Source organism: Thermobia domestica, chromosome 6 (genome assembly GCF_964235325.1).
Source record: "Thermobia domestica chromosome 6, izTheDome1.hap1.1, whole genome shotgun sequence".
NCBI classification, from domain to species: domain Eukaryota; kingdom Metazoa; phylum Arthropoda; class Insecta; order Zygentoma; family Lepismatidae; genus Thermobia; species Thermobia domestica.
Genome location: NC_137459.1, coordinates 32,886,908 through 32,911,226, shown reverse-complemented (window position 1 = coordinate 32,911,226; position 24,319 = coordinate 32,886,908). Strand labels below are relative to the sequence as shown.

At 34.9% G+C, this 24,319-nt stretch overlaps 1 protein-coding gene across 1 annotated transcript in view; it reads left to right on the top strand.

Annotated features, from left to right (window-relative positions):
- Positions 1 to 24,319, top strand: part of mGluR (metabotropic Glutamate Receptor) — a 1,220,665-nt gene that overhangs the window by 453,004 nt on the left and 743,342 nt on the right. The gene's annotated exons all lie outside the window — the stretch shown is intronic.

Sequence of the window (24,319 nt, the reverse complement as noted above, 5' to 3'; positions counted from 1 at the left end):
TCTGTTGTGGCCCTCTCAATGTTAGGAATGGTGTCAAAACGTTTTCCTTTAAGAGTCTTCATCCCGGCAAAATTAAAATACCGCTAATTTTACAGTAATTATGTGATATCTTCAAATGGATAAAAGATAATCGAAATGTGGAACAAGAGCGCCCTAGACAATATTATTTTACATTAGAAACCGTTATCACGACTCACTTATCTGCTTTCGATTTCGAGCCATTTTGAAAATCGGCATTTATTTTCGCGTTTCTAAACAGCTGAAAACGGAAAGCCACTAGGTGACTTGTGATAACGGTACCTCACGCAAAATAATATTGTCTAGGGCGCTCTTGTTCCATATTTCAATTATCTTTTATCTATTTGAAATTATCACATAATTACTGTAAAATTAGCGGTATTTTAATTTGGCTGGGATGAAGACTCTTAAGCGCAGTTTTAATTTTTGGGAAAAGCCAGAAGTCGCATGATGCTATATCTGGAAAACACAGTGAATGTGAACAGATGGGTATTTTATCGGCCAAAAACTCGCGAATCGAAAGCTAGGTGTAGCACGGTTCGTTTTCGTACTGAAGAAGGAAGCAATTTGCTCATTTCTTCCTCGGTTTAAATGCTTTTCACGTACCCATACGAGGTGCTTAGTTCTTCGCAAAGCTCTAGAATAGTCATTCGCCTGTTTGGACAAATCATTCGTGCCAGTTTTTGCATGTTCTCATCTGTTTTTGACATCGAAGGACGTCTCAATCGGTGCTCATTTTCAACTGACTCGTTGCCGCTTTCGAGTCGCTCATACCACTTGTAAGCAGTCTTCAATGCCACCGCCCCATCGCCATGCACTTATTTTGGCATTTTGTGAGCTTAGAACAAAACTTAATGTTGAGGCGCTTCAAACACTATTAACACGTCCTCACTATTTTACCTGTGGAAGCCAACTAACGTGTCATAAATCGTTCAAACGCGAAACTGACTGTACCAAAGTCTTAGGTTACCGGACTTACTAGTTCAAATGAATACAATATCGATATATACCACTGTGCAACTACGTTTACTGTACTTTTTAATCACAACTTATATATATATATATATATATATATATATATATATATATATATATATATATATATATATATATATATATATATATATATAGAGAGAGAGAGAGAGAGAGAGAGAGAGATAGAATTATAATTTTATTTATTAATTATTATTTAGTATTGAATAGCCAAAACGTTAGTGTGACTTCAGTATTAATTTTCATCAATAGCCATCTTGCACAATATACCGGTATTCGCGATTTTGTTCCACTAATTTCTGCCATCTTGGAGACAACTGCACATTCGCGTCTTCCCAAAACTTTGGATATATTTTAGCACAAGGCTGTTACATGAGTCTTTTGTAGTTGTCTAGTGTATTATTATTATTACTAGTAGTAATACTAGAATCATTATTATTGAAACATTTTTATTTAAAGATTGAAATGTTTTAAATTAACGACATCATATTTGGCAATACATCAATATTGACAATCAGTCATTCGCAGCCGAAGTGTAACTTTTTTTTTTTTTTGCAACGTTATCAAGGAAACGTGCTGATCGAAGTTATCCTGTGGGTCATTATATGTTTCACTTGACTAATTTGTACATTTTTCGTCGAGTGGCGTTTCAGTTGTTCTAATTTCGTACATTCCTGGATGGGATTAGTTTGGAAGTTCATAATATAGTACGCTGATCACATCGCACCATGATTGAATATCAGTCTTCCTTCCACTCACCCCACGATCTTGTATTGCAAATAATTGCGTCCATCACTGGCTGTTTTAAAACATAAATAATGTTTATGTTATGAAACAACCAGTGGTGGACACAATTATTCGCAATACAAGATCGTTAAACATAACTAAAATGATAAAAATATTTTCGTAATTTTGTTGTGATATTTTTGGCGTGTCTGTCAATTTCCGCGTCATGTGATACTTATATTTCTCAGTTAATGTTTTGACCTAATCTCTAGCAACTTCATTTTTTTTCTATAGGACCATGAATTGTAGTCCAACAAGAACTCTCCAGCATGGAATTTCAGAAACTAGCTTGAACATGTTCGACCAATCACAGTAGATGTTCCATACATTGCAGTGTGTGTGCTTTTTCCTTTTGTAAAATAACAAAAAATAAATAAATAAATAAATAAAAGAAATAAATAAAAAAATAAAAAAATAAAAATAAAATAAAATATAATGATATATGAAAAATGTGCATTTTCTTCAATTTTCAATACAAAACCGGCTCTGTAAAACTGAATAAATTTGTATTAACATCCGCACTGATTTAACGGACGTCTCAATATAATCATTTTGACCTAGCACATCAATTTTGAATTCAGATAGTACAATTATACTGACTTATAGTGATTTATTTAATATATGTTACTTCGTCTGTATTTGAAATCATTTATGGTATAATTATTTCAAATAAACACATTTATTGGCCTGTATCTATCTGGCAACAAGCTCTTCATTATACACTGTAATTACCAGTGTATACCACTCGTTTAAAAAAAAAATATCTTGAGTATAAGTTCACAATGTGTCATATTTCTGATTTGTTGTTATTTTGATGTATCCCTTGCTTCTTTGCGATGTGCAACATTATTCCAGCTACGTACGGCTCACCGACTTAGTAAATTGATAAACGCAGCGTTTCGTAGTATGAATCCAGATCTCTTTCCTCGTATGCACTGCATACATTCCCAGACGCGTGTGCGATTCTATATTTACTTAAGCATTGTTTAATCTGCGAATGTTTCTTGCTAAAATATCACTTAGTATTATGGTGTACAATATACACGGTATGTTATATCAAATATAAGCAACAGTGAACATATTTTTCTCATGATTGAATGCCGAAAATAGGACTGTCTTATACTTTGCAATACATTATGCATATATATTAGGGTGGTCCAGCATAGAATGGAAAAGAAAAAAAAAACTCTCTGATCTAAACACATAGTTGCCAATTTTGATCCATGTGGTCTAAATATACTGAATGAAAAATTTCATCGCAGTAAATATATATATATATATATATATATATATATATATATATATATATATATATATATATATATATATATATATATATATATAGGTCGCTCAAAGCCTTCAAGTATGATCCATACCTGTTATTTGAAATATTGAACGTATTCGCATTTAAGCGGTGATGGACCTTTTCGTTGTTTTGTACAATGCTTGCGAATTTAATACAAAAACAACATTTAAAGTGGCCAGGCATGTAGCCAGTATTTCGTAATAGGGGGAGAGAGGGTCCGTGACATGAAATAACCCCGTTACAACAATATCCATTTTTAATTTACACCCCCCGTTTCTTCCACATAAAGTTGTTCATAAGAAAGTGTAACTAAACGCTTGCTGTAGCTTTTTTTTTTTATTTTTAACACTAAGTCTTCTTTTTCTCGTTCCTTTTTTGTTTAATCCTTCCTTACTTTTTCCACTTTTTCGTTTCGAAGGGGGTCCATACCCCCTTGTCTACGTGCCTGAAATGGCGTTTCTAGTGTAGTCATACATATAAGACATGTAAGTCCACGACTGGAAGAGAAACGGAGTTATGTTTATGATTGGTATCGTCTAAAATACGGGTAAATTTCACCTAATTAATTATTCATCTCCCACAATTTTTGAGAACACAAAATGATAATGAAGTTTATGCGTAATTTTGAACGATACCTGTCGTAAATAAAACTAGATTTTTATTTGTGTCGTGGACTTAGAAATCTTATATTTACGCCTACAACCATAGTTTTTCAGAAACACCTTTTTAAATCTTGTTGAAGAAATTTTACAAGCACTACGTAAACCAAGGAAAAGGTCCATCGCTCCCTTAATATTAACGTGTTGTCATAAAACTTAAAACAAACAGTCAATTTTCTATAATTTCTTAGTGGTTTAACAAATTTAATCGCTCTAACAACAATGAAATAAATACAAAGCAAAACAATGCCGAATAAAGAGTCCTAGAACATTGGTATTGACGTCATTGTATGCAGTTTGAGTCTAGGCTTCGATGAGAGCAAACGCAGGCAACTGATTTTAAAGAAAGGGATGAAAGTTTCTGTGAATGGAGATAGGGGGAAATATTTTTTTACGAACTTGATATACTAACCAGTACATTCTGTACCATTTAATTGTGATGTCCGATTGTTTTACAAGTAACAGTGAAGTGGTCTGAAGTGTTTTCTTAGACTTTTCTGCAATGGCTACTCGACAGAAAAACTGTTTAAGGTTAATCGGTCAACCTGAACAAAAGTTTCCAGAATTAGTTCTTCCTACGAAAGGCGATGTTTTAAAAACTTTTTTATCATTACCATAATACTTTAAAAATGACAGTTCCTGGGAGTCTGAAGGCAACCACCGATTAACTAATTGGTATTTGGAACAAGGCTCGTGTCCCAACAGCTCTCGAACAGAACATTGTGTACAAGATGAAGTCTTTGTTCGAAAAGTACAAGTTCCTGAAGAAAAACAAAGGTCGACATTCTGCAACTCAGAAGTCCAAATAAAAGGCATTCACGGAAAATCTTAATCATCTCTTTGATATTGCTCACAAAGATGCGGAACGTATGATAAGAATTGAAGACGATAAAGTATTCCTGAGAGATCAGAGAAGTTGTCGGAAAATGAAGATGGCAGAGGTTGATGTTGATTTAACTCGTGGGGAAGAACGAGAGAGACAAAGGTAAGAAAAGAATTAGAGCTTACACGACAAGAAGCACAAAGACTGAAAGCTGCATCAAGTACGTCACCCGTGATTATTAGCGGCATTAACGGTAGTGAAGAATATGTACATTACGATTATAACGATCACGAGATTGAAATTCCGACGTACTACATAAAGCAGCTACTGGAAAATCAAACAGCATCTGGAGAACTAGACCTTAGTGATGACGATAATGCACCTAAAAGATCATCCATCCTTCAAACCATGCTCAACTGTTCAGATGTTGCTTCAGCCTTAGATCGTATCAACCTTTCGGACCGAAAATTTACTATACTTGCGGCAGCGATTGCCAAAGCAGACGGCCGAAATCTCGACGATGGAACACTGTCACGTTCTATAGTGAAGCGAAAGCGAGAGTCCCATCGGGAGACCATTGAAAAAACTTTGTGGGAGTAATTTCGTAACAGTGAAAAATCTTCCTTAGTCTTGCACTGGGATAGTAAGGTGATGAAAGATCGAACAAATAAAGTGAATCCAAAATCAACTGTGGATAAACTGCCAGTTCTTGTGACAGGTTATGGTGTTAACAAAATACTAGGTGTTGCCAAACTACCTCTGGAACAGGAGAGGCACAAGCAAAAGCGATGCACCAACTTGCTCTTTCGAAAGTGCTGAATGACATTTTGGCCATGAGTTTTGATACAACAGCTGCTAATACAGGTACGATGAGAAGTGCCTACATTATGTTTGAACAACTTATTGGAATATATATATATATTTTTTTTTGTATTTAGCTTGCAGACACCATATCCACGAACTGATCATTTCCACAGTATTCGACACGTTGTTTGGGCCTACTAGAAGTCCAAATACTCGACTGTTTCAACGTTTCCAGGAGTTTTGGCCAAACCTTAAGCATTATAATTTTAAAGCGCTGGAAGACTAACGCCTAACCATGCCATATGTACCAACACTGAAAAATGAAATTGTCATGTTTCTACAAATTGTCCTGTACATAAGGAAGATAATGACTATGTTCCCCGTGATGACTATAAAGAAATGATAGAGCTTTGCCTGTTGATATTTGGTGAATTTCCAAACAAGGTGTACTGTTTCAAGTCACCAGGTGCTTACCATATTGCTCTTTGTATGGGAAAGGTAATATACTGCTTCAAGATATGCCTTTTCCGCGAAATGCTTAAGCTTACAGTCAAAGAAGAAAAAAAAATCTGCAGGAAGTGTGTTTGTTTGCAAGTTTCATATATGTGAAAGCATGGATTTCGTTTCCCAAGACATGCGATGCCCCCGTCAACGACTTACTTCTGTTCAAGCAGAAGAAACAATACGCCATAGTGAATAAATCTATGTCTGGATCTGCAATGAACAAGTTTCAAACTCACTTGTGGTATCTTGGAGCAGAGTTAGTTCCACTCTCACTGTTCTCTGAGAAGTTATCTTTCAAGGACAAGCGTAATATTATAAATCGTCTTAAGGCTTGTGAAGAAAATTGGAGTTCAAGAGGCATAAAACTCCACGGCTTAGAAACAAAGAATCTTCATGATTTGATTAATTCAGCCTCTCTTTGCGCCTTACGTTCTCTTCGAGTTGGCATCGATTTCATGTTCCAATGCGATCCCGAGCACTGGAGTAACTTAGACAAATTCCAAAAGGACAAACGAATCGTTGAGTTACTTAAGGTAGCCAACAATACTGCTGAACGTTCAGTGGCTCTTATGTCCAATTTCAATGAGTCAATCACAAAGAAAGAAAGTGAAATGCAGAGTGTAATTCAGGTTGTTGAGGACCAAAAAAATCGTGTTCCAGATGCTCTAAAGAACACTTTGAAAAATTACCAACTTCGTTAATAACCCTATTTTTTTTCTGTTTAAAATTACAGCAACTGCATATTTAGAGGTATCTAACTTATTTCGAAATCAATAAATATTAATTTTGATAATAGCTATTTGCAAGTTTATTAATAATAACAAATAATTCATTTTGTAGGGCAAAAAGTACAATTTACTGTATAAGGATTGAATTCTTAAACCTAAAATATGTCTCGTATACGACAGAATTACTCGAGATGGCACCACTTCGTGTCGCTTGAGCAACCCCTAAATATTATCCAATTGAGTTGATATTTTGCATTGAAATACACTTGTAGGAAAGGAACAATATTCGCAACTATGCGCAATTAAATTCGCAAACAAAAAAATGACCACCCTAAAATATATATATACAGGGTGCGGCACGTAAAACCGGCCCGTAAAGTGAACACATAAAATGAAATGTAATATATTGAATATGATTAACTACAACACATAAATGAAATGTAATCGAATATGACTACTCACCTTCACAGCAGGTGCTGAAAGTGTCCTCCGCCCACTTCAACACACATGTGAGCATGATTGAGGAGATTCATATATACCCTTGTCAGTTCTTGTGTTGTAATGCTATTGGTTACATCCTGGATCCTTGTCTTGAGTTCTTCAATTGTGTGTGGATTTGTTTCGTATACTCTTCCCTTTAACAGTCCCCATAAGTAAAAGTCACACGTGTACACGTCTGGTGACCGAGGAGGCAACAAGCCTTTGCTGATTGTCCTCTCTAGTGTAAACATCTCATGCACAAGGGACAATGATGCAGCTGATGTGTGGCATGTTGCACCGTCCTGCTGAAAGTAACATAACTGACGCTCCTCTTCGGTCGTGTGTGTATAAAACTCCTCCAGGATTCCCATATACACGTCACTGTTCACTGTCGTCTCAAAGAATATGGGCCCAATAACGCGTGCGACGGAAATGGCACACCAAACACCAATCTTCTCATCATGCAAGGGTACCTGGTGGATTGCGTGTGGATTTTCTGTCGACCAATACCGGTTGTTTTGGGAATTTACGTACCCAGACAGGTGGAACCACGCCTCGTCACTCATGATGAGCATTAGTGGATCCAAGAAACCACTGGCAACATTGCTCAACAGCCATGAACAGAAACTCACCCTCTTCTGCAGGTCAGGCTCCTTCAGTTCTTGCACAACACTTATCCGGTACGGTTTTAACTTCAGTCCCATTAAAACACGTCTGCAACTTCTCTCACTCGCATGAACCTGTTGACTCCATCTCCTGGTTGACTTTCGAGGACTTCTTGTCATTATCTCCTCCACCTGCATCTTTATTTCAGGTGTGCAGACAGATGGTCGATGGTCGTCTGTTCCTGGGAGCATTTTGAACCGATCCTGTACGCCGCCATTTTTCAATCAATTCCTGAATGGTGCTTTTTGCTGGCACAGAACGTTCTGGGAATTTCTCCCGAAACAAATTCTTTGTTTTCACAAAAGATCCAGTGAGAATGAACCCTTCAACAATGGCAACACGCTCGGGTATCGAATACGGCATTATCGCACACTGACACTCACCCGGCTTAACACAACGAGGCCTTTTTCTCAACTGGTTTCGACAAGTTTCACTGGCTGCGGCTGCACGTGACTGCTGCAGGTCACGTAAGTCGACCCGACCTCGACACGCCATCTCTTGGTAGGAAGGTAGATTATTTAAGTGTTGCCAAAAACACAATATACCAGAATATTACGACGGGCCGGTTTTTTGTGCCGCACCCTGTATATATATATATATATATATATATATATATATATATATATATATATATATATATATATGCGTGCGTGTGTGTGTGTGTGTGTAGGCATAAAAACTGTCAAATCTAAATCTGCTTTATAGGAAATATTTCGTGTTTTATAAGATTGTTATGCGGAAAATGAGAATTGCGACAAATGCGAATTCAAATTTTTGCGCTCTAATGTGACAGAAGAGTATTCAATCTGCGAGTGACCGCTGATTAAGTGTTAGGCGAAACTATAATTAGGTGAATAGACGACTAAATCGTCCGAGTAGTGAAGTAATTTTCAAATGAGGAATTCGTACTATCTCGATTTAAACTAAATAATGTGCATTAAAAGGCGGTTGCTTTATAAATCTAAGTATGTAATGTTTTGATATAGTTAACAACGATAACTTTCAATAAAATCGTATTGCAATCAATTAAGACATAGCTTAACGTAGTTTTTTTTTTCATTTTTATAACTTATTGGATCAAAATATCCGATATACTTCAGGCAAAAATTTTCTTGTAGGTCTTGTATCTAGAGAGCTACATATAGTGTAGCCAAGCACAATCTATCACTTAGTTCACCATGACGTTCTTATTTCGTTAAAAAAAAAAAAAAAAACTCGAATAAGAGGCCGTTCAAAAATTTTGTGGCCCCTGATAAAAAAAAGCATCAAAAGAGCCAATACATTCCAATCAAAAGTTTTCTTGTACGCCTTATATCTGGAGAGTTATAGCTATAATTTAACTCAGTATTATGTACTTATTCCGTAGAAAAATACAGAGATTTGTTTTAGGGGCCGTTCAAAAATTATGTGGTCCCTGATCCAAAAACTAATTATTGCGATGGTTGAGCGCCAAAAAGGCGTAACTGCAATTTTATTAGTTTAGAGGCTTAAGTGATATGTGCCTTTCTGGCACAGAACCAAATGCTAATAACTCAGTTATACCTTTATATCATTTTCGAATAAAGTTCCAAGGATAGAGATTTTCATTAAGGCGTCTTGGCACAAGAAAATTGAATCCATTATACATGTCCTCATAGCATTACCTCCAAATTTTAAAATTCGACAGTTACGTCCTTTTGGCGCTCAACCATCGAATCACAATTCTTTGATACACTTTTTGGATCATTCCTAAAATTCATGTTTTTACACACTTTTCTGATTATGTAAATATATTCGTTTTTTTTTAAATTTATCATTCACATCATCAAAAGGCATTACAATTATTGAAATGAATATCATTATTTATTTCAAAAATGGAAAGATTAAGAGAAACAATCATAATATCAATCATACATTATATCAATCAATAAAGAGAACTGCTGCAAAACTTATATGTTCACACACAAACACGCGCGCGTTTACTTATATGCATACATACTTGACTAGATATAATATACGTATACACATATATCGCCTATCGTACTTTCATACACATGTGCACATACATACATATGCAACTGATGCATATACCCAATACACCGAATCAATACTTGTAAGAATAGGTAAGAAACAAGATACATAGTCTGTAGAACCATTCGGTAGACCTATTTATGTAAATATATATATATATATATATATATATATATATATATATATATATATATATATATATATATATATATAATTGAGATAGAAACCTATTACTTTTCAACGAGAAATCTATATTTTTACGATCTCTAGCTAAAACATTGTGGTATCTTGTAATTCCCACCAGTGGTGAGTTTTGAGGTACACCTGAATTTGATTTGTTTTTTCAGGATATAACATTTGTCGAATTCGTAAATTATTTTCACTAGTATTAAATCTCAAGCTGTTGTAAACGTTCTTTGTTATCAAATATTCCATTTTCCACTTTGAACTATAAAACATCTGTTCTGCAATTTGCCTATGAGAAATGAAAGTTATCACATTTAAAGTCATTAACCAGACTTTTTATAGAAATATTTTCTTTGTATGAGGATTTGACGTTACAAATAAACTGATCAATCATCATGAATCGTCTTGAATCAAAGAAAACTGATTCATGATATTATAAACTCATCTTTATTACCTGTGTTACCCATAAACGGAAATTGAAGTCAGATCTTCATTAAGACTGTATCTTTACTAAACATGTTAATATGCATAAGCTTGTACAGATATAGTATTAACTTAGTGGAATGCAATCCTACATCAATTTTGATTCATAGTACTTAGTTCTTTGTTTGTTAGCGAATTTCATACAAGAAGGACCAGTCTAATTCCAGCAGAACAGTCTTCATATTGCATTTCGACTTCATTAATATTTTGTCATAAAATTTTGCAGATAGCTAGATTAAGTTTCATTTTGAAACACAATGTGACGTTCTATAGCTAAATGGTTTACAGAATGCATAGATTATATATACGCATTCTAAATAAGGTTGTAACTTGTAATATGAAAACCAGTATGATCTAATTGCTACTATCAAGTACAAATAACCTATGCTGTATCTGGTATTTTCTAAATCTACAGGAAATTACGTATTTTGCATAAAACAAATCACATTTTATCGCACAAAGCATTAATTTCAATTACTCTCTTAATGTTGCTTCTTATAAAATTGTTAACGCAAACTTATGAACTGCTAGTTTTTTTTAAGTGATTTGTTCTCAAACGTTAACAATTTTGACATTCAAAAATAAAATAAAAATAAAAATAACAATTTAGCTGTTGATGATATGTTTCTCAAAGACAAGTATGTATGATTTGGTATGTATGATCTCAGCAGTATATGGTCTGGTGTTATGAGATTCACGAAACTTAATTCATTTTATATATTGTATCATAAGGATAACATCAAATGTGGTATATCCTTGTAAATTACACATAAATCTTTCTCCATATCATAAACAGATCAAATACAATATAACGAGAGGGATTATCATTTAGCGTGTAAAATTACATTCATTCGCATGAAAGAAAAATAAATGTATTTCTTGTAGAGGTACTAAAGTTGCCAGAAAGTTGATGCATAATTCATAGCCATTTGAACTTCTGCAACAGGTTTTGGAATAATGCTGGTTTGCTGGTTGTGCTCACCCTCTGGTTCTTTTGTGTTTACGTTTTGTTTTCACTGCATAATCGTGAATGCTGGTGTTTGCTTTGCAAATGCTGTTTCGGCCAACACACACGTAACGTAGCATACAATGAGTGTAATCAACGTCAATCAATTCAAAGTAACACCGGGGGGTGTTAAGTGGAATGAGGAAACCCTCGGAAAAGCATTTCCAGTTACTCTTTGTTTTCCTTGATTTATTATTATGTAAATATAACTAACTTTTCGAATTTTATTTAAGAAAAATAAACAATGTGTAGACATAATATAACAATAAATTAAGGGATTTTTAAAAAAAATGCATATCTCAAAAAATATAAGACTAAAACTTATGTAATTAGTAACTTTACTTATTACATAAAAACATTTGTTTATTAACTTTTAGGAACTCTTTAAGTAGGCATTTTGTTTACAATCTAGCCATTTAACCACCTTATAATTCTGAGGTTTCACCTAAGCGGTTAGTGCACCAGACTTTGATAGAGGATATCCATGGTTCGATTCCCGGCTGGAGTTCATGTGATTCGGATCCCAAATTAAGTTGTAGATCCACGTCTCGTATAGCCTAGCTGCTGAAAGAGACGATAAACTGAAATCAAATTTTACGTTTCACATTAACATTCATTAAACCAATTTAGCTTTTTTTGCATAGTTTGACTAATTAAATTCTACGAGTGTGCGAACGCCAAATTTAAAGGCCTGCAACTTGGCCACTATAACATTATATATGGATTAGCAGTAGAAATTAAACTTCTGAGTTTTCGACTCTAGGGCCATGTTAGCCCATCACATATGAGGGATCACGTCGCTCGGCGATCACACTATCCGAGGAAAGGGAAGGAAAGAAGCGACTTTTGACCTTTATGTAGGTACCATTCCGGCATTTGCCTGGTGTGAATGAAGACCCAGGAAAACTTCATTCAGGATGGCTGGCCTGAGAAAACTTTTATATTTTTGCGACCGAGTGTCCCCACCGGAAATCGAACCCGGGACGACCCTTACCAAACACGAGAGCGTTATCGACTCCGCTACGCAGGACCACAACAATACATATGGTTTATAAGATAATTATAGTCTATCTCCGTGACTAATTTGGTCGAAATCGACTGAGTTTCGTCGATCATGTGCAACATATACTCTCCTTCTGATTTTCCTTCCTTTCTTTCTTTCTGTTTTATTTATTTATTTATTTATTTATTTATTCAGAAAACTCAAATAAAGGACGAAAAAAAAACTGGTCAGGTATGAACACTACGTATTTACTCGTTTCCGACTTAGTAAGACACATGCATTTTAGGAACTGGATATCAAGAGAGCTAAAGCTTTCGAATTAAATTTAAAAGAAACATGATCGTAATATTTATTTGCTACATGTGATAACAAGTAGACATATGTAAATATTAGGCTATTTTCCACTGTTATCATGTATGGATACAGAAGTTGGGCTCTAATATGCGGATGATACCGATGATATTAAAGAAAGAAAACAATAAAAAATAACTACACTATCTACTCGTCACAGGCAAAGATGGATCTCCCTCACTTTAATAACATATTTTTACTACGTTATTTTTATGCAACATGAAAAATATGACACAATATTTGATTATTAAAGCGAGAATTGAATCGTTACTTGTGTTTTCACGTTAGGTACTCTACTCTCAATAGGGTTTGAATATCCAAACTTTTAACTTAGGGTGACTTTCTTGCCACTGTTTGTGACATAATATTGAATAGTACCAAAAATGATTTCAAATTTCAAATACGTTTGCAGTATGCAATACAACACAAATATACATTAAAAGTTTGGAAAGACTAAGGAGGGCGACGCCATATTTTAGATAGAGGTAAAGGAGACATAACTTCTACTACTCTATAACAAGTTCATGGCAGCCATCTTGAAGTCTGCCATTGTGGGTTCAGGTACTAAATTTTTAATAAGAAAAGTGTCACGTGTCATATCGTTTTGGGGTAACATTTTACCACAAACACACATCTGATGCTATTTCCAAAATATTTATAATCATATAATAGCCAATACCTTCATAATATTTGTTTATATTGTCTTTCCGAACTTACAAGGTACCTTTCCACTATATTGTGTAATATAAATACATTGAAAACTTGAGGTCGCTTGAAACACCAATTAATCTTATTCAGATGAGTTGTTTCTTTCTCATGGGTTAATTTGGTCTTAAATGAAATCGTTTTATGAGGCGAGACCCAAAGAAAACTCGTAAGTTAAAAAAAAATAAGGATCACCCAAATATATAACTAGCTTCCGATGAAAGTAATTTTATCTAGAAATTAAAACAGTGATTCACATGTTGTGAAATTAAAAATGTAAATAATGCATGTTGTCTGTTAAGAGAAAGCAATTTCCAATTTCATGCAATTCACTCAGTTCCAGCTTCATCAGGAAAACAATACTCAGTTTTTTTTTTTATTTTTACTGCGTTGAGTTGATTTTAGTTTAGCGTCCCTTTCAGCAGCGAGGCTATATGAGACGTGGACCTACTGATTAACGTGGAATCCGAACCACATGAGCTCCCGCCGGGAATCGAACCCAGGTCTCCCACGCCAAAGGCGCGTACGCTAACCGCTTAGCCACTGAGGAGCTCTTATTTTTACTACGTATCACACTTTTAGTAGGTCATTTAAATAATGGACTTGTATGTCACTTTCAGCTACGAAATCAAAATTAATATGATATTAAAGAAGTAGTTTGCATGCATAAGTTTTACGAACCAAACATCAAACAAAATATGGGAAATAATAAATTGCACGCTTTTTGAAGTGAAATTGTTACTAGATTCTTCACATTCTTAAGAGACGTACGAATGAACTTTCTTATATATTTGCATGAGGTAGTATTTGGAAAATCAAGTAGAACTTTGAAGAAATTAATATTTATTAGCTTTCTGCTAATTAACTTCCGACCACATACACATAATTAAATGTACCTTATTCTATTACAGTAAGTTTAATTACAATAAGTTAATTCATTCTTTCTTTCCTAAAGTGAAGTAACTCGTATTTTAACTGTGAGAAATGATTGACATACCATTCAACACTATAATACACACTTACCCAGTTAAATTCAGTGATGTAGATAGTGTAACGAGTATAGCAAACATGTATTCTCCCTTGAGAAACGTGTTGTATATATACATAATTTTCATCTTGAATTTAGAATTAAGTAAAATCATAAACGAACTACAGTGGTTATTTCTTATTTTTTATTTCAATTATTTACCAATCTTTATTTCCTTCAATATTTTAATTAATACTTATTGGTAATATTCACAGATACTCAAATATGTGGAAATTGACTTCACTTTCTGGTCATAGTCTCATTCGTACTGAAATATATATACGGTATAAGTAAAAATGTAAACCATTCCTCGTCTCCTTATTGTACGTTCAGGTATGGTGATGAAATACGTGCTTGTAAGGCCCACATGTTAAACTTTAAAAAAATAACATGTTTTTCTTTAACGTAAGCAATGGCTTATGTCCTTTAGGCTAAAGGAGACGGATAATTAATGTAAGTGAATTGTTGTAAAATTTTTGTTTGTGCTCTCCCAACGGTAATCGAACCCAGGAACACGCGCTAGCCACTAGACCAACAAATAGGGTTATTTTTTTTATGGTCCAATATTAGGATTGATTCCATTAGATTTATAAATGTGGTGATTTTACATCATTTTCAGCTGAACATTTGGAACTCTCTTAGGAAACAAACCATACAAGGTAGACAAAAGCATTTTTCGTACTGGATACCACAAATGTCAAGTAGAAATCTACGCAGCATCCTAATACAAGGTGGTGTTGCGAAATTAGGTAGTGCTGCTAATATCTTAGAAACGAATTATCTAAAAATAAGTGGTTGTAAAAAAGTATTGGAAATACCTGAATCCTGCAATGGATTGACAATTGTTGATAATGATGTTATGCATTATGCGATATAAATAGCTCTCACCATTACACTCATGTGATCCCAGTTCTCATTCTTGATATCCGAGCATTTGAGATTAAGAAGTAAACGCTTACATATTGTTTTGAGAGAGCATGTGCTTAACCTGCAACTGTAAGAATTTCTAAAAACAAAGGTAGTTAAACTAAAATTTATTGTTTCTAGGTATAACTGGGCAAAAAAAAAAAATGTTATGCCTAAGTATAACAATCGGTTATGCGAGCTCGAAATAATTTAACAACCGGTTCTAGCGAACCAGTGTGAACCGGCTGAATAGCACCACTGGTTGTAAGTCATGTGGCACTTCCTATGACACGGACATGGACACGTGCGTTCATTTTATTCAACTTCCCAACTACGCTAGCCCTGTCTGCAATTACACGAGGATTTTTCCGAGAGTTCGCTTCTATGGTGTTCCTGAAGGGATTATGAGAACATATTGCTGGTAGGTGGACGCGGATCTCATACTTCGTTGTTGTGTCACTGGCACGAAAATTCACAAATCAATGGCATATGGTGCGTTTATTCAACACTCCTAACCCACATCCATTGTTAATGTTTCCCTTTTCTTCACGGCTAGGTGTACAGAATACTTTAGTTTGAACTCGTAAGGGATTATCATACGTAGTACTGTATTCCTCATGGTACTTTCACACTGCAGCCTTTTTCATGAATATGGGCTAAGTATCGTAACATCTTAAGTCTAATTTCGGTCTATCCATTGGTTGCGTCTCAGAGGTTGGTTCCTACCAGACTTAAGAAACGAATATTTCAATCGAACCAACCAGGGGTGTAGCCAGCAGGTTTGTGTAGGGGGGGCGACGTTTTTGAGAGGGGGCCAGCTACAATGTACAAAGCCCAAAAATGTGTTGCTGCTAGTGTTTTTGAGGCCTGAAAGAAAGGAAAATTTTGGTTTCCTTCTGGAAGACTAAAACACTATTTTAGCTTCTTCTTCTTCTTCTTCTTCTTCTTCTTCTTCTTCTTATTATTATTATTATTATTATTATTATTATTATTATTATTATTATTATTATTATTATTATTATTCATAAATTATATTCAAGATAGTTTTTATTATGCTTAATCAAGAACTACTGCCCGAGACCAAACGCTATACTTTTGTGCATAACTATAAAGGTAACCAAGAAAATTATGTCCCTTTTCGTTGAGGTCTGTGTTCAATTAGACCTCACACTGTGAGTTGAATGCTAGTGGAGATAAGGCGAACGTCAGTTGTTGGTGTGGGTATATCCAACATACTACCTGGTTATGGCAATTCAGATACACCGTGAACTTGCGTAAAGACAGAGGGAGCATGGGACATCCACAGAGCATCATAAGAGCATGTATGCTGAACGAGTTCAAATGGAGGTCAAACGCCGCTGTAGCGGGACAGAAGATATGCCAGGCCTTTGGTGAGGGTGTCGTGAAGACACATACATTGCAGCGATGGTTTAACAAGTTTAAGAACGATGACGAACACCCGAAAACACCACGTGCCAGAAGACCAACACATGTATGTACAAAGAGGAACTGGGACTACAATTCAGTATGTGGTGAAACCATTCGGCAGCACATCCATCAACTTGTGAAGCACTACAAGATGGGTCGATGGGTCTCTCATATTTTGACTCCGGGCCAAAAGGCAACGCGACAGTCGCCTGTGTTTATTTACTGTTTCGGAGCCATTTCTGGACAGGGCGTTGACATGTGATAAAAAGTGTGTCCTATACGAAGCTCCACGGCGCCGTCATCATTGGTTAGCATTCCATGAACCGATTTCAAAACAGCAGAAACCAGCACTGTACCAGAAGATGGTCCTTTTGTGTTTTTGGTGCATCGTGCATCGGGAACTGCTACCAGCTGGTCAGAGTATCAATGCAACTGTGTACTGTCAGCAGTTGAGCTGTGCTCAACAGAAACTCAAAACTCTGGAGCCATCACTTCTGCATTGCAAATGGGTCCTCGTTTACGGGACAACGCTAAGTCCCACGTGGGTAGGATGACTCAGGACACCATTTGCCGCCTTGGATGGGAAACAATATTGCAACCACTATATTCCCCGGGTATTGCACCGTCCGATTATCACCTGTTCAATTCTTTGGACAATCACCTTAGAGGACGCCAGTTCAAATCCCTAGTAAAAGTCCAAAATGCATCTCATACTTTCTTCGTTTCACGGCCCACCAAGTTCTACCGCGATGGATTGCATGGCCTTCCAGAACGTTTTCAGAAGGTCGTCGATGCTGATGGGGACTATTTTTGATCTTCCAGGTTAGGTGACATATCGATGTTCGAAGGTGGTGGGTGAAAAAACAACAAAACGTTTCTTGGTTACTTTTATATTTAAATTTAAGACCTTGTATACAGAACCTATCTACACAAGATTGATTTTCTTTGAAATTTCACTTAATTTCTTTATGGTTTCCTCACAAAACTATTTATTTATTATTCGTGACTAAAACAAAACATAATTATTTTATTACACTGAATAGAAATAAAAGAGAGCGAATGAAATCCAAATTGAATAAAAGCATTGTTTCTCACCAAACTTCCATCCTCTATGTCTTTTAAAACACTTGTTAAAGCATATAAAAATATACTGTACTTACAAATCAGTTTAGTACTTTTGTTTGTCTTCAAACTGTCAAATATAAATCGCAGTAAATTGTGTAATCTGCTGTCACAAAAAATTATCCTATTTTTCGATCGGTATAAGGAATAAATACTATACTATTTTTCAATCGGTATGGAAAAACAATATTTCTCCATACTATTTTACCATAAATTATTAATTGTCAATAAACTTTGTTACTTTTAAATGAATGAAGCGAGATAATTTTACTATGATGCATTAAAAGCTGGTCATTTGGGGGGCCAGGAAACCATTTGGGGGGCCTGGCCCCGATAGGCCCCCCTTGGCTACACCCCTGGAACCAACCCAATTCTATAGTCGAACTGACAACTATATTGACGAATATAAATGCATACTCCAGGAGAATTATGAACTTTACTCCGAATTAAAATATGTTAGGTGATTATTTCAAAATGTGAGTTTGTTTTAGAAGCAAACTGTAGTCATTAGCACAGTAAATGCCCTCCAGGCAGAAGTAGCATGTATCGTTACCGGTTTATTTATTTCTTAAAAGCTACTGAATCAATAAATTTAATCCAAAGTTAACTCCTAGGTTTTTTTTATATTGTGTGTGTGTGTATGTGTGTGTGTGAATATTCTGCAACTTTGGTCAAAATGGCTGGAACTATATGTAAGATTTATTATCTATGTTTGCAGATCGAATCTAGTACTCTCGTACGAAGAAAAACTCAGCCATGAAGTAGCCTGTGGACGTTGTACTGTTTCGATAGCGAAATCCATTTTGCATATAATAACATAAATATAACATCCATTTATTTTCTTTCCATTATTAGCTGCATCTTCTAGTATGTTCCACGTAGCCTAAGGAGCATGTATTTCTGCGTAGTCTCCCTTTGAATCAGTGTTTTGTTTCCCTTTTCTATACCTAAATTCATGTTTTTCTCTGCGAGAAAAGTCGATAACAAATTCGCTTCCAAAGCCGCATGCACTAAAAGATAAGATTAACATGATATTGGGTTATTTATTACATTTTCTGTAAATACATATATCGCCTGTAATAAATAAGAACTATTTTATTTTTCAACATTCAAACTTAAAAAAAAAAAAAATATTTGTGTTTGTAACTTACCGCAATGTTTACAACTGTCCTACGTGATATTTGGGATGATAACTGTATAAATTGTTGCTTCTACACGGTTATAAATAACTGATTATCTCCTACAGCTATATGTTAGCCTATGGATAATTTTTCACAACATATCAGTATTTTAAGACATACATTTTGAGTTACATATTTCCTCGATTTCATCAAATATTCACCATTATTATTATTATTATTATTATTATTATTATTATTATTATTATTATTATTATTATTATTATTATTATTATTATTATTTTACATAATACGATTTTACATTATGACACACATCAGAAGTTCGAAATAAACATTTTCGTAGTATGGGTTACCAAACTATAAAGCATTATGCATTTTTATGTGAAATGAGTTTTTTTTTTCATAATTATTACATATGTGAAATTACACTTATATCAGAGGAGGTCTGTTTTCAGGTTGTCTATAATTCTAAATAAATACTTTTCGTTCAGAGGTGGCTGGTGTTATGAGTTGCATGTTTGTGCAACCGTATGTTTGTAACATAAAATAATATATAAGTAATACAAACCTTTGCTCTTCAGTACACACTTTTATTGAAACATGTCTAAAATACCCATTTAAAAAGAATGAGGAAGGTTTGTATTTCCAGTTGCAAGGAACGTTACTACTAGATCTAGTAACATTGAGCATATGACAGAAAGCTCCTATTTCGTAGCCTGGGACAGCGCATTTATACTTATAACGCTACCATATTCCCGTATTGTCTACTGGCAGTTGCAACCACTTCAGCAACCGCTAGTCATCTTCTGTAATAATTCCGAATACCTCCACTGGTAGCGCTTGAAGCAATTGGTAGTGCTGGTAAGTCGTGGCAGCTTGGAAAAAGAAGAGACTGAGCACATCATTCCGTGACAGTTTGCTCCAACGCAACTCAAAGTTTGTGATTTATTATGCGGTAGTGGACATAGCAGTTACAATGATTTATTATTTTCTTTGCGTTCCGATCATTGGCGTAACTAGGATATTTTGCTCGCAGGGAAATATGGCGCCTTACTTCTGAAAATTCCAAGAACCTTTTGGAAGACTTGTTATAATAATGTTTACATTATCTTCTGAGCCCTTCTTATCCGTCCTCATTGACGACTTTTCAAATTACTTAATTCTCTCCAGGCCTGAAACCAGCCACAGATGTTTGGGCACGAATAAGTATTGGGGCAAGTCAATAAAAATCTCTCACAAATATATATTTTTTTTGTGTTAATGATAGCATTTTGTATTGAGGTCTGGAGAGGCACGAAAACTTTATGGCCCTCTAGTTGCGGTCCTGGTTCTCTCTCTCTCTCTCTCTCTCTCTCTCTCTCTCTCTCTATATATATATATATATATATATATATATATATATATATATATATATATATCCTTCACATCTATTGCCTTTCTCATGGGATTCATTCTTGATTGGTGGATTCATTGATTTTCATTTCCTCCCCCTTGTTTTCAAGAAACAGTAGTTTTATTATTTTAACCCGACATGTTCATGTAATATAGATCAGTGAAAAGTTATTACTTCATAAATCTGTTTTAAATTATAAATTTCCTGCCTTTTTTTGCTACTAAAAAAATCTACAAATCTGTTCTAATTACGAAAATGCAATTTTTATTAGTTTCACGCCTAATTTGCTCGTGCAATCCTGAACGAAAGAGAACGTATTCCTAAAAGTATTAGCTCATTTTCAGCTTGTTCGTACATCTTATGGGAACACAAACGAATTTAAATTGAGTACCATGTTATAATTTAATATTGTATATTGTCAAAATTAGCATTTATTAATATTTACTGACTTTTTTATATTTAAAGTATATTGTAAAATTTTAAAATTTCAATTGCTATTATAAATTACTGTCGTTTGCTAACGTTGCAACTTAATTACGCCATTATTTGCTAACAACGAAACATAAACACACATTTACACGTTGTTTTATTAACACAATACTTTTTTCACTCAAAAAGCAGTGATATGTAAGCATTGCGAAGTCGGAGATATATAATTGTTTCCTCTTAGTCTAGTTCTTGACGGAAGCATTTTTCGTAGCAAAAATCTTATCATCGATATTCCAGATCATAAAAATGCAATGCAATTAACATTTTGCACCTAATATTAAACAATTTATGTGATATTCATGAATTAAATATGGACCTTCTTAGTGTAGTGTTCTAATTGCATCGTTACCGTTAACCGCCGATAAATATTGTCACAGCTTACAATCACTTTAAATATTGAAGACCTTACTAAGAACAAAGAGTTTAACTTTCAAAAATACTAATTCTGATACTATTACTACTAATAATAATATATTTACTTATTTATTTTAAGTGTTGCGGGGATCCGTAGGTATTCCATAATAATATCTCGGTCAGTGGTCTGAATCTCTAGCTTCAAAGTTCAGTAGCAAATGGCCACCAGCATCGACGAAAGTAATAAGCTCGACATATAATAGATGCATACAGTGACTACAAATTAATTGCCACAATTTTACAAATTATGTTTCTGCCCTCTGCGAATGAGTATAACTTCCGCAAATTTTGTCTTTGCAAGTTACATGTTTGAATTAAATAAAACAACATGACCTAAAACGTGATTCCTCTTGATAGCTCAGAAGCAGACTTCTTAATTACAACTACGATTGTTTAGTTAATGAGGCGTGTACCTATTAATAGTATCACTGGTTTTGTAACCGTCTAGAGTATCGGGTCACTGTTTGGGTACCATTTATTTGTAATTGCCTGATCCTAGTCTGTACTCCGTTGTAGTCCGAGATCCCGCCAATAAGTATTCTCCTGAGGCCTAGACTTACCTGGGTAGGACGTTGAAGGACCTCTCCAAGAAGAGATTACAAAATTGCTTCCAAATTGCTCGTCAGTCTCAATGATGAGATGAGCATTAGGCGCCAAGAGGTTCGGATGTCACGTCTCGAAAACCTCACAGACGATCAGACGGTCATCCAGACCATAACCCACACAAACATCATTCACACACACAACGAAAACACACTGGGTTAAATGACACTATACTTATTTATTAGAATGCTATTAAAAGAAAAACAACGAAGAGAAACGATCACAACACTTAACACTGACTATGTATAATTATTTGTTTTATTAAAATCGCACTTTACTTTTCACTATACTGTAGTGCTTATCACTTTGATTTATGTATATGCAATAGATTATAATTGAGATTTCACTACAAATACTTTTCTCATACCATTGACGCACTTTGGAGATTAGCACTGGAGGAAGTGTCGCCGGGATAATCCCACGTAGCAATCTAGTTGCTGCTCCAAACAGTCCTGAAGAGTCGACATGAGTCTTCAGCAAAATTAAATAGTTTTCAAAGTGGAATGCTAATGTTGGAAGGTGCGTTTATACCTTTTTGGCGCACTAGGTCAATAAACCTGGGACTTATTGATTGGGGCTAGCCGTAAGAAAACGTCCTTCACCGGCTAATAGCTTGTGCCCCTTGACACAATATTATACTTGATGTTTGACGCGACGTGCGTGGTTGCTGCTTCGAAACGTGGAGTCACATTCCCCGAACCAAAAGGTTCGATATACCAACTTCGTCGGTGCATTCGTCAATGTTGGCAGTTCATTCTTAAAAAAACTATCAGGTTAAATCACCTATATGTACATGTCAATTGAATATGGAAAATAATTAATGTTAATTTTATTCCACTGGCCACGAAGCACATGACATTGCGATAACTCGGGCGTGAGAAAGTACAGATAACGAACTATTAAATCCAAGTGGCTGGCGACGATCTGACTCGTGAACACCTGGTGTACTCTGATTTGCTCTAGCCTACTGCAGTATTTCCATAAACGATTAAAGAAAGCACTTAGTTCAGTTCCAAATAACTGTAGAATATATACTGTGCATATTAATAAATAAGGGGGAAACACTGAGAAGCTTCGTCTTTTACTGAAATGGTCTCACCACAAAGCAATGTTTTAAATACTGTATATATATATATATATATATATATATATATATATATATATATATATATATATATATATATATATATATATATATATATATATATATTAAAAAACACAATGAAAGACTTCTTTGTTCAGTTGCGTGGGAAGGAAGCAATTCCCACCAAAGAAAGAACATATATGCGTCACAGAATAAAGTATAAATCGAAAAAAATAATCACTGTCTTTACGAAATATACAGAGCGTCCACAAAAAAATACTTCTATAACCTGGTGGCGGGTATAGTTTCTAACCTTGATTGTCTAGAATTTATAGTATTTACCGACTTTATTCTGGTTCAAATAGCTCGGGGGTGCACTCAATCTTTCTCAAGTGGATAGGTAGGAAAACATGGGAGCAAAGGTGGCGAGAGCATCATGGAAATGTAAAGTAGTATCTTCGCTGGTCGTGGTCATTTGACCTCTTAGGAACTAGCACAACTGTTAGTAGTAGTTTGCAGATATTTTTCTAGCGGCTTTCGTATTGTTGTTCATAGAGACTAGTTCTTCATAATTCTTCATAGCAACAACGTTAATAGATAGCCTCAAAGGATTTCTTTGATATGAATTTAGGGTTCAATTATATACTCAATATCAGTTTCAATTCCTTTATTAAAACTGAAAGCCGTAGAAATAGTTTACTTCGGCTTTAATATTGCACTTTCGTTAAGCAGGAACTATGATGTAGTGATACACTTTTTCTTGAGATAAATTCAGCATCTCACGGTAAGTTCCATCTCCTCTCTCATATTCCTACTCAAACTGAAACTGATTTACCACTTCTGGCTAAAGTATTGACACACTGATAGACCGTCCACCTCTGGTGCATGAGGTCCTGGGTTCGATCTCAGCTCGTGCAGAGTGAAATTTATGGTGCACAAATACCGTGGTGCGTGGGTTTTTTTTCGGGGTTCTCCCGTTTCCTCTCAATTTCTTAATTCCACAATTCCATTCATTTATCATCATCACCGTCTTCTTTAGCCTAGCCGGCATAGCTGTGGGACGTGAAACTTAAAGCTTTCATTTCATTTTCATTTTGGTTAAAATATTGAACTTCTATAAATTTCAAGTTTGCTGTATTTTCACAATGTGAATCAAAATCATTTCTAATCTTAATTTTATTTCCTTGAGGAATGTAATTGATT